Source organism: Nomascus leucogenys, chromosome 10 (assembly GCF_006542625.1).
Source record: "Nomascus leucogenys isolate Asia chromosome 10, Asia_NLE_v1, whole genome shotgun sequence".
Taxonomy (NCBI): domain Eukaryota; kingdom Metazoa; phylum Chordata; class Mammalia; order Primates; family Hylobatidae; genus Nomascus; species Nomascus leucogenys.
Genome location: NC_044390.1, coordinates 55,266,273 through 55,277,095, shown reverse-complemented (window position 1 = coordinate 55,277,095; position 10,823 = coordinate 55,266,273). Strand labels below are relative to the sequence as shown.

At 38.2% G+C, this 10,823-nt stretch overlaps 1 pseudogene; it reads right to left on the bottom strand.

Annotated features, from left to right (window-relative positions):
* Window positions 1-8,558: 8,558 nt before the first annotated feature.
* LOC100590017 lies at window positions 8,559-9,799 on the bottom strand (annotated as a pseudogene).
* Window positions 9,800-10,823: the final 1,024 nt, after the last annotated feature.

Below are 10,823 nucleotides of genomic sequence, written 5' to 3'. Positions count from 1 at the left end.
TTTCTCTATCAATGTTATAATTTTTATCAGCTACATAATTTTGAATCACATGTATATACCATCATTTACCTTTCATCCATCCAAAAGATACGAGAAGGGGAAAGAAAAGAATAAAAGGTAAGTGCTAATAGATAATCCGAATAGGCCTATATCTATTAAATCAATTGAAACGGTAATTAATAACCTTCCAAAACAGAAAACCAAGACCGCAATTGGTTCACCGATTAATTCTACTAAACATTTTTGGGGGGGGGGAAGTGGCAAAAGAGCTTTATTTACACACTGGCACAAGGCCCCCGGGGTGTCAGCTGAAGTAGGTGGAACGCTTCACCAGCTCCAGGTCGAAGGCCCCTGGCTTGGGCACCGCCTGCAGTGTCTCCTGCAGCTGGCTGGCCTCCAAGATCTTCTGGGGCTCAGAGCAGAACCGCCTGACCAGGAACCTGGACAGGTCCTGCAGGATGGGGTCGCTGCGCAAGCGGGCAAACTGCTCCCGGCACACCTGGTTCATGACGGAGACACCAGCTGCGTGGGTCCAGTAACAGTCGTGCACAGAGACGAAGGTCAGGCCCTTCCTGCAGCAGTGCAGGGCGGCGAGCATCATGTGTGAGGAGTCCAGCGAGTGGATGAAGTTGGGCGGAAGCCGTTCTTCTGCTTACGTGTGTTGGGCTTCTGGCTGATGTCTCCGTTGTGGGTGTAAGTGATGCTCTGAATTCCACCTCCTAATTGCTTGACCTTGGACTCCAGGTGATACAGCTGGATGATGGGGACGCCCAGGGGTGTGACCCACTCCACCACGCAGCCCGTGTGGGAGATAAGGCGGGCGCTCTCCGTCAGCCAGTGCTGGATGGCCCGGTCCCCGAGAACTTCTGTAGACTCCTGAAGACCTGGCGTACGAGGTAGTGGGAGGCCTCGCACACGAACTCCCGGGGAAAGTCGTTCAGCTCCCGGAGGCGCTTCTCAATCTGCAGGCGCCCGCCGTAGCGGGTGACCCCGTACACCATGGTCATCACCGTCTGCTTCACCACCTTGCGGGTGATGAAGCCTTCCAGCACCTGTGCCACCCGCGTGCCCCGCTGGGCGTCCTGCCTACGGAACACCTCCACCTGCGCGGCCACGCCACTGTACACATCCTGCGGCACATCCGAGGGCTCCAGGTTGACCGAGGCGGTGCCCACGCTGTCGCGGCCCAGGGCAGCATAATGCTGTAGGCCATTGCATCTACTAAACATTTAAGGAAGAAATTATACCAATTTTCTTCTATGTCTTTTGAAAGACAGAAGCAGAGGAAATATTCCCTAACTCATTTTATAAGGCCAGCATTATACCTAATGCCAAATACAAAGACATTACAAGAAACGAAAAGAGAAAGAAGAAAAGAAAAGAAGAAATAAAGAAACAAAAAACTATACAGATTAATATTGCTCACAAACCTAGATGCAAAATCCTCAAGAAAATATCAAATCAAATCCAACAATGTATAAAAATAATTACACATGTTAACAGGGGTGAGATGACATCTTATCATGGTTTTGACTTGCATTTCCCAGATGATTAGTGATGTTGACCATTTTTTAATGTATCTGTTTGCCATTTGTATCTCCTCTTTTGAGAAATGTCTATTCAGATAGTTTGCCTATTTTTTAAAAGGATTATTTTGAGGTTTTTTTTTTTGCTATTCAGTTGTTTAAGTTCCTTATGTATTCTAATTACTAATCCCTTGTCAGATGGATAATTTGCAAATATTTTTTCTCATTCTGTAGATTGTCTCTTCACTTTGTTGATTTGTTTCTTTGCTGTGCAGAAGCTTTTTGGTTTCGTACGACCCCATTTGTCTATTTGCTTTTGTTGCCTGTGTTTTTGAGGTCTTACCAAAAAAAATCCTTGTCCAGACCAATGTCCTGAGGTGTCTCCCAAATGTTTTCTTCTACTAATTCAAAGTGTCATGTCTTGCATTTAAGTCTTTAATCTATTGTGAAGGTTAATTTTGAGTGTCAACTTGATTGGATTGGAGGATGCAAAGTATTGTTCCTGGGTGTGTCTGTGAGGGTGTTGTCAAAGGAGATTAACATTTGAGTCAGTGGACTGGGAAAGGCAGACCCACCCTCAATCTGGGTGGGCACAATCTAATCAGCTGCCAGCACAGCTGGAAAAAAAGCAGGCAGAAAAACGTCAAGAGACTAGACTGGCTTATCGTCCCAGCCTACATCTTTCTCCCTCACTTGTTGCTTTCTGCCCTTGAACATCAAACTCCAAGTTCTTCATCTTTGAGACTTTGACTAGTTTCCTTGCTCCTCAGCTGGCAGACAGCCTACTGTGGGACCTCACCTTGAGATTGTGTGAGTCAATATTCCTTAATAAACCCCCCTTTATATGTACATCTATCCTACTAGTCTGTTGATCTAAAGACCACTGACTAATACAGATTTTGGCACCAGGAGTGGGGTTCATACATCTATCCTATTAGTTCTGTCTCTCTAGAGAACCCTGACTAATACAGATTTTGGTACCAGGAGTGGGGTTCATACATCTATCCTACTAATTCTGTCCCTCTAGAGAACCCTAACTAATACATGTATCTTGATTTGATTTTTGAATAGGATGAAAGAGAGGGGTCTGGTTTCATTCTTCTAAATATGAAGATCTAGTTTTTTCAGCACCGTTTATTGAAGAGACTGTTTTTTTCTAACTGAATGGTCTTTGCACTTTTGTCAAAAATTAGTTGGCTCTAAATTCATGGATTTAGTTCTGGGTTCTCTGTTCTGTTCCATTGGTCTATGCATCTCTTTTTATACCAGTACTATATGGTTTTGGCTATAGCATTGTATAATTTGAAGTTGGCAGTGTAATATCTCCATCAAAGTTCTTTTTTCTCAGGACAGCTTTGGCTATTTGGGGTCTTCTGTGATACCACATGAATTTTAGAATTTTTTGTATTTTTGTGAAGAATCTCATTGGTATTCTCATAGGAATTGCATTCTATCTCTATATTGCTTTTAGTAGTAGGGTCATTTTTGCAATATTATTTCTTGCAATCCATGAACATGGAATGATGTTCCATTTTTGAGGGACCTTTCCCATTTCTTTCATCAGTGTTTTATAGCATTTCTTGCAGAGATCTTTCAACTACTTGGTTAAATTTATTCCTAAATATTATATATATATGCACCTATTGTAATGGGCATTGCTTTCTTTCTTTTTCTTTTTCTGCTAGCTCATCATTTGTGTATGGGAACACTAGTGATTTCTGTATGTTGATTTTGAATCCTGCTGCTTTATTGAATTTGTTTACCAGTTCTAAGAGAGTTTTGGTGGAGCTTTTAGGGTTTTCTATGCATATATTATGTCATCTTCAAACAGGGAAAATTTGACATCCTTGCCCTTTATTTCTTTCTCTTGCCTGATTTCTCTGGCCAAGACTTCCAGCACTATGCTGAATAAAAGTGGTGAAGGTGGGCATACTTGTTTTGTTCCAGTTCTTAGAGGAAAAGCTTTCAGTGTTTCCCCGTTTTGTATGACGGTGGCTGTGGATTTGTCATGCCTATCCTTTATTTTGTTATGTATACTTGTTCTATATATTTATTTTGTTATGTATGCTTGTTCTATACCTACTTTGTTTAGTGTTTTTTATTATGAAGAAATGTTGAATTTTATCAAATGCTTTTCCTGCATTTATTGAGATGATCACATCATTTTTGCTGTTGCTCTTCAATAAATATGATGTGATGTCATTTTTTTTATTTGAATATGTCAAAACATCCTTGCATCCCTGGGATAAATCTCAATTGATCATAGTAAATTATCTTTGTAGTGTGCTGGTGGATTTGATTTGCTAGTATCTCATTGAGAATTATTGCACTTCTATTCATCAGCGATATTGGTCTGCTGTTTTCATTTCTTTTTGTGTCCCATTCTGGTTTTGGTATAAGGGTAATGCTGGCTTCATAGAATAAATTAAGAAGAACTCCCTCTTCTTTGATTTTTGGAATAGTTTGAAAAGAATGGGTATTAAGTATTTTTTTTAATGTTTGGTAGAATTCAGCATTGAAGCCATGAGGTCCTGGGCTTTTCTTTGGTGAGACAGTTTTTATTACTGGTTATATTTCATTACTTGTAATTAGTCTGTTTAGACTTTCTATTTCTTTTTGGTTCAATCTTGATAGGTTGTGTGTGCCTGAGAAATTATACATTTTTACTAGGTTTTCCAATTTGTTGGCTTATGGTTGATTGTAATAGACTCTAATGATTCTTCGTATTTCTGTGGTATCACTTGTCATGTCTCCTTTTTCATTTCTGATTTCATTTATTTGAGTTTTTCTTTTTTCTTACTTTGTTTAGCTAAATGTTTGTTAATTTTGTTTTCTTACAAACAAAACTCTTTGTTTTATTGATCTTTTGTATTTTATTTTTACTTTCAATTTCATTTATTTTTGCTCTGATCTTCATTAGTTCATTTTTTCTACTAATTTTGAGTTTGGTTTGCTTTTGCTTTTCTAGTTCCTTGAGGTACATCATTAGATTGTTTATTTGAAATATTTCTACTTTTTTCGATGTAGGTGTTTATTGCTATAAGCTTCCTTCTTAATACTGCTGTTGCTGTATCCCATGGCTTTTGATACATTGTGTTTATACTTTCATTTGATTCAAGAAATTTTAAATGTACTTCCTAATTTTTTATTAATCCATTGGTTGTTCAAGAGCATGTTGTTAATTTTCATGTATTTGTACAGTTTTGGAAGTTATTTCTGTTATTGATTTCTAGCTTTATTTCCTTGCCATCAGAAAGTATACTTGATATGATATCAGTACTTTTAAATTTGTTGAGACTTGCTTTGTAGCCCAATATGTGGTCTCTCCAGGAGATTTTTCCATGTGCTAATGAAAAAAAATGTGTATTCTGCAGCTGTTGCACAAACTATTCTGTCAATGTCTGTTAAGTCTATTTGGTCTAAAGTGAAATTTAAATACAATGTATCTTTGTTGACTTCCTGTCTAGATGATCTGTCCAGTATTGAGATTGGGTTATGGAAGTCCACAACTATTATTGTATGGGAGTCTATCTCTCCCTTTAGATCTAATAATAATTGTTTTCTGTATCTAGGTGCTCCAGTGTTGGGTGCATATATATTTACTATTGTTATATGCTCTGGCTGAATTTATCCCTTGTCTGTTTTATTTTTGTCTGATATAAACATACCTACTCCTATTTGCTTTTGGTTTCCACTTGGGTAGAATGTCTTTTTCCATCCCTTCACTTTCAGTCTATATGTTTCTTGATAGGTAAAGTGAGTTTCTTATGGGAAGCACATAGTTGGGTCATTTAAAAAATCCATTCAGCCAGTCTATATATTTTAAATGGGGGATTTAATCTATTTACATTCAAAGTTATTATAGGTAAGAACCTTCTTCTGTCATTTTATTCATTGTTTGCTAGTTGTTTTGTATATCTTTTATTCCTCTCTTCCTCTCTTATTGTTTATGATTGTGGTTTTGGTAGTTTTCTATAGTAATAAGGTTTGATTCTTTTCCCTTAAGTGTATCTGCTTTGCCAGTGGATTTTATACTTTTGCATGTTGTCATGATGGTAATCATCCTCTTTTCACTTCCAGATCCAGGACTCCCTGGAGCATTTCTTGTAAGACAAAAAACTCAATATTGTTAGGATGTTAGTTCTTCCCAACTAAATCTATAGATTCAGTGAAATCACAATGAAAATATCAGAAAGGTTTTGGGTTTTTTTTACAATTTAAAGTTTTATTAGAGAAAGATATTATTCACATCCACAATTTCTTAAAGTCCTTTATAAATGAGTGTATTCCATAAGAAATACACTAAAATCATTACTTATATTTCATAGAGGGAAAAAACTATGAGAACCCTATTAACCCAAACTATATCCATATTATGCTTATTTCTTAAGCATTTACATGTTCAAATACGCTTGGTGGATAGTGATCATTCATCCCCACAGTGGTAAATTTCAGCATAATATTAAGTGACTGAGAGAGACTAAAGTAGTCTCCTGTAGATTAGATAAACAGATACTTATTCTGTTATACCTAAGCTTACTTATAAAGCAACACAAAATGAGTATTGAATAACAATGAAAACAAATGTAAACAAACAGAATTAAATGTTAATCCCTTCCCTGAAAAACAACAGATAAAAGGGCTTCTTGTTTTATTGAATACAAAACATGATCTATTGTAATAAAAAGGTAAGACATTGATTTTACAAAATTATATTTCCAAATACATATAAAAAAATCTTGAACAGTTAATTCAGATTTTATTGATCTAAAATGTGCAAAATATCTGATAATACTTAAGTTTATTAAATTCATTGTACATAGGCTGATATCATCCCATACGAAAAAATGCTCAGTATCTTGTTAGGATTCAAAATAGTGTTTAATTATCTGAGCTTAAGATTTATTGAACCACTACCCAAATAACAACAAAAGTCCATATTGTAAAAGAAAAAGTAAAACTAAAAATTTTCTGATTATTAATTGACTTGAAATTCATTCCCATTAAAACATAAAACTATAGCCAATATCCATTTGAAAAGTGAAGAAAAATTGGAAGTCCTTATGATAAATACACCAATTCCAAATAAAAAATTAAAATCAAATTTTGCTATTACAAAACACACATGATCTTTTAAGTTATTCAGGTTTAATACATTTACTAAGGATAGAGTTCATAGAGCATGTATTTGATACTTCTGTTTAGACTCAGGTATTTGCAAAGTACCCTGAGAGAAGGTTGAGAAGATAAAATAAACATAAAATTGTGACACTTCTCTCCACACCACAACAAAGGTGCTTGGATTTAAAAATTCAATTTGTAACTCTAGAAGAAAAAGAGGAGAAACAATTTACAACTCCAAAATATTTTCCAGAAAAATGACAGAACTGGTAACTACCTAGAAATGTTACTAGTGAATCAAAGTGCATTAACATCAAATGTATTTGAAGACTCAAAGTTTTAAATGTTTTCAATGACAAACAACTAGTTGATTTTTCTAAGGTGGTGGGTGTGAAATAAAGATAATACAAATCTAATTTTTCCAGGAACTACAGCACCGCCCTGTCCCCATGAAATTAAATTATAATTTCACTGTTCAACAAATATAAAACTGTTTTGAATAACAGTGAAATATAAGTATGAATTTAGATACACACCAACCCTATATGATGGACTTATTCACACATAGTATTTTTGATAACAACCTAATTAGATACTGTCTTTCATTGCTTACTATAATTCTGAGAAACCACTTTTAACAATATACATTTACACTACCACTTAACTAAATGGGGACATATAAATACATAAATTTTGAAAGAAAAAAATTCAAGTTATTTAGAGGAGAAATAAAACCAATTATTTACTTTTTTGAAACTGCATTTAGATAAAAAGGTATATGGTTTATGATACTTTTCACAATGTAATACATTTATATTCCAATTTTCTCATAAATGAAAGATTGTAAAGCAAAATATTTTGTTCCTTGAAAATAACCTCTCTCTTCTCCTAACCCTGGTAAGAACAATGAGTGTTCCCTTAATTTCAAGACTGTTGTTGTTGTCATCCATGTCAATTGTCTTTTTCATGAAGTATAATATTTTGAGAGAGAGAGAGAGTTGTAAAAATTAAAGAGAAAACCTGCTTTTGGAATGCAACAATTCTAAATCATTTCACTAAGAAGCACGCTTTGATATGCTGGTCTGAATTTTTAATACAAAACCTAAACAGTACTTATTTCTGAAGTAGAATTATCTCCAGTTTTAATAACTTCATACATAGCAAGACTAAGTACATCAACCTGTGCTTTTGAGATTTTGGTAGGTGTTCTAATAATGTATTATTTTAGATATGGCTCATTGTCAAGATTGGGTGGACAGAGATTTCACGAATTGGTTACAGAAAGCTAACTCAACTCTTAATGACTGAATAATGGTTTGCATTTTGCTTGAGCCAAAAAAGATGTTTAAGCCATGTACCACTACATTCCCTGCTTAACATTCCTAAGTTTCTTTATTCTTCATACTTTTCTAATGAACATATAGCTTTCCTGAGTAAGATTATAAGAAAGTTAACCTTTCTTTCAAAAGTATAAAGACAAATAAATTGTCGACTCACAATACCTATTTTTTGCATAGCATTAAAGGTGCGGAGATATTGCCTGCTCCTCTTCATTATGATTGGCCCACCTCTTAAAAAGACTGCAACAGGCCGGGTGCAGTGGCTCACGCCTGTAATCCCAGCACTTTGGGAGGCGGAGGCGGGCGGATCACGAGGTCAGGAGATCGAGACCATCCTGGCTAACACGGTGAAACCCTGTCTCTACTAAAAAATACAAAAAATTAGCCGGGCGCGGTGGCAGACGCCTGTAGTCCCAGCTACTCGGGAGGCTGAGGCAGGAGAATGGTGTGAACCCGGGAGGCGGAGCTTGCAGGGAGCCGAGATGGCGCCACTGCACTCCAGCCTGGGCAACAGAGACTCCGTCTCAAAAAAAAAAAAAAAAAAAAAAAAAAAAAGACTGCAACAGATGATTCAATTGTCTACAATACTTCGAAGTACAGACATTAAATGCTTTAGCCCATAAACATGTCCCTCATCTACTGTGTTGCTAAGGAACATATGAGCAAAATCTATCATGCACATTTCAGCAGTCTCTTGGCAACCAGTGGGAAGATGGTAGAAAACTTTTTCCGGTTGTGAAAGTACATTTCCATTTAAATGTTCCTGTGACATGCTTTTCTACCCATTGTCTTGCTCCAGATTTTCAACTTTCAATGAAGTCTGACAGTGATGCTTTTTTGTCTACATTTTCCTGTGACAAGCATACATCTTGGACAAGCTTTTGCCTACTGAAACCTCTATTTTCCCATTCACTGTGGAACTTAATACATGAAAGTTATTATTGCACTCTAGTACCTCTGTGTCTGACAGTTGTCCTTTGGACAAAAACTTTTCTGCCAAATTTCTGTCATTCAGTTTTGTGGTGATTGGCTGAGATGAACCTTCCTAAACAAACAGTAATGAACTTGCGTAAAAGTTAAGCTGGTTCTGGTTTTCAAACCACTGCAGAATTTTCTGTCTTCTGAATAATGGCAGCAACAGCGTCTTTTCTTAAGCAGTACCCATTATGAAAAAATCCGGAGACTCCATCCTTTGTAGCTTCTTCTGTTAAGCTTCTTCCATAATGTTGGTTTGTGTCTCATAGCTATGGGAATAAACGAGATAAACCCTCAGGCCAAGCACCAAGAACCCAATCTTTTCCATTAATGGGTCCTTGCTGACCTGTTGCTGAATCTTCTCAGATGAGGCAAAAAGGGTCATAGCTTTTTTGCCCTATCTTTACATCCTTTATACAGGGCTTATTAAGTTTATGGGTCACATCTTCCAGTTTTAGGTGTAAATCGTTTGGGGCAGTGGGAGGTAGCCAGATGCCATAATATTTTGGCAAATATTTTCGTAGCACTAGAAGAACACCCTCGGTACAGTCAGCAGCATAAACCATATTATAGAATTCCAGCTCTCTTGGGCCCCTTGGAGGTGGTTGTAACTGTTTCAAAACTGTGCCATCTGGATGTTGCAGCATACCAATTTTGTCCTTCCCATACATGTGCCCGGCCACCTGATGCGAGATGGGCGCAGCCGTTGAGGAGGCGGGGTCTGCCGCCTGCCGGCTGCGGGGTGCCCTCAGGGGTGGCCTCGATCGCCGGTGGGGTCCGCATTTCTGGGGGACCCGGCGCCTCGACCCGGAGCGGGGATAGTGGCTCTCTTGCCATAACGGAGAACAGAAGCAGTAGGGTCAGCGAGAGCAGGAAAAAAAAAATAGAGGGAGGGAGGGAGGGGGCGCCGGAGAACCCAGGGGTCGCTCAGGCTCGGGCGCGAGGAGGCCCGGGGGTTCCAGCGGCCGGTGCCCGCTGAGGTGAGGGGAGGGGGCCCAGGACGCCGCGGGGCCACGGGCGCTCTTCTGCCCAGCTCTCGGCTGAGCGCGGCTCCCGGCTCAGGCCCCTCTGCCGCCGCAGCCGCGGGCCCAGTAGACAGAACCCAGCCGAGGAGCAGCAGCAGCGGCGGCGGCGCCCTGCGCTCCCTGGGGCCCTCCAGAAAGTTTTTTTATGGATATCAGCAATCTAATTCTAAAATTTATATGGAGAGACAAAAGACTCAGAATAAGCAACACAATATTGAAGGAGTAGAACATAGTCGGAGGACTGACAATATCGAAGTTTAAGACTTACTGTGAAGCTACAGTAACCAAGATGTTGTGGTATTGGTAAAAGAAAAGACAAATAGGTCAATGGAACAGAATATTAAAAGCCCAAAAAATAGATCCAAATAAATATGGGCAACTTATCTTTGATAAAGGTGCAAAGGCAATACAATGGTCCCAAATAAAAAAATATAATGTATTTGGAGATCGGAATCAAGGCCAGAGTAACCGAGTGTAGCACGGGAGGGAGATCAGCTAGAGAAGCGATTAGAGAAGTCAACAGGGTTCAGTGATGCAACATCCCTTAGGCTATGAAAAGAGATCAATGTTTGTAGCAAGATTTTATTTTGAGACACTGACTGAGGTTTCTCTCATTCTCCTACCACCTCACACAGTCAGGTGCCTTCATCACCCTCAGGAAAAAAAAAAAAATTATATATATATATATATATATCTTATATGCACAGCCCTCTAGGAGAAGAGATTGTTCAAGGAGCACAGATATTAGAATTTTTGCCTTTGAGTTCCAAAACACAGCCTTTAAAGTCATGGTAGAAATAACGATCTTGAAAGACAACATTCTTTAACAGCCAGAC